This window comes from Nanorana parkeri, unplaced genomic scaffold (genome assembly GCF_000935625.1).
Source record: "Nanorana parkeri isolate BGI_ZX_2015 unplaced genomic scaffold, ASM93562v1 scaffold394, whole genome shotgun sequence".
Lineage (NCBI taxonomy): Eukaryota > Metazoa > Chordata > Amphibia > Anura > Dicroglossidae > Nanorana > Nanorana parkeri.
The window spans coordinates 960,753-962,173 of NW_017306662.1; positions in this window are offsets into that span (position 1 = coordinate 960,753).

Consider the following 1,421-nt stretch of genomic DNA (forward strand, 5'->3'; position numbering starts at 1 on the left):
AATTATTATTATTATTTATTATCATTATTTATTATAATTGTATGTCATTTGTTGTTATTATTTATTTATATTGCATTGTTACAATCGTTATTTACTATCGGATACGCGGCTTAGTGTTCACCCTTCCGGACTCGCACTCGCGGTTGGTTGTAGAATTGAAGGAAGAGGCAAAATATTTAGTTTTTTTTTTCATTCGTTTTGATTTCTCTTTCCATTCTCCTCGTGAGATGTGCTGATCGTGTCCACGCATGCGTTGAGATGCATTATACCGAGTTCAAAGTAGATCTGAACCTCTTTAACCTAAAGACGCCTCAATGAGTTCATGTCATTTAAAACCTTGCGCAGGCACTTCCTTTAATGGGGTGACAACAGCTTTTCACATGCGCCCTCGCGTTGTCACCCTGCCACAGACGTACCTGGTTGTGCGCAGGAACGCATCGCACAGTCTCGGTCCATTGTCGGTGAACTGGTGCAGTGCAATGATGTGCGGCCAACCCTGGGGCAAGTGAGTGTGGACGGGAAGTGGCCGAGAGAGGCTGGAGGAGATCAGCTGCATTGAGATGATCAGAAGGGAGAAAACAGTATCTCATTAAAAAAAAAAAAACCGTGATGATACACAGACACTTCCTTGTCACACGTCAGACCAGAGCACACAAGAACTGCATCATTGTACAGCACCGGGTAACGCATTGCTCGCTGCGTGCACCGCGTCATCTCCCAGCATTACACTGATAAGGCAGCAATTCTGACGTTCATCGAGCATTCACTGCGGGTGAATCTTCTCGGTGCATGTGTTTTAAATGATATTGATTGACTGATTCACGACCTGTGAATGTCACATTCACTGCTATATATATATATATATATATAAGTCTGTCCCTTAAAGTAGATGTAAACACATAGCGGGTGACATTTCCTTTTCTGAAGCGCTGTGCATCATAAACAAATGCCACGCTCTGTTACTTTCATACTATGCTGGTTTTCCATTGCTGCTGATCTCCTCCAGACACTGTCAGCCACTTCCTGTCTGCATGCACTCTCTGCAGCATCGCCCGGCTGCCACTTCCTGTCTGCATGCACTCTCTGCAGCATCGCCCGGCTGCCCAGCTCTGCTCTGGACCGGCTTTCCTTGACGGTGACGACGGAGGTCTGTGAGACGTGTGCCGCGCGTAGTCTCCACCAGGGGGCGCATGTGACAGGTGACATAGCAGCAGAACAATTGGGAGACAGGTGTCGCCCTACAACAGGAAGTGCGTGAACAAGGACCTCCATGGCGGGATCACCGGGGATTACTTAGAAGAAAGATGCAGATTTACAATGATTGACTACATATCTTAGGGCCTGTCCACACCGAAAGCGTGTGCGTTCCAGAGCGGTAGCTGCTGCAACGCACCGCGATCGCTGAGAAACTCCCCCCACCC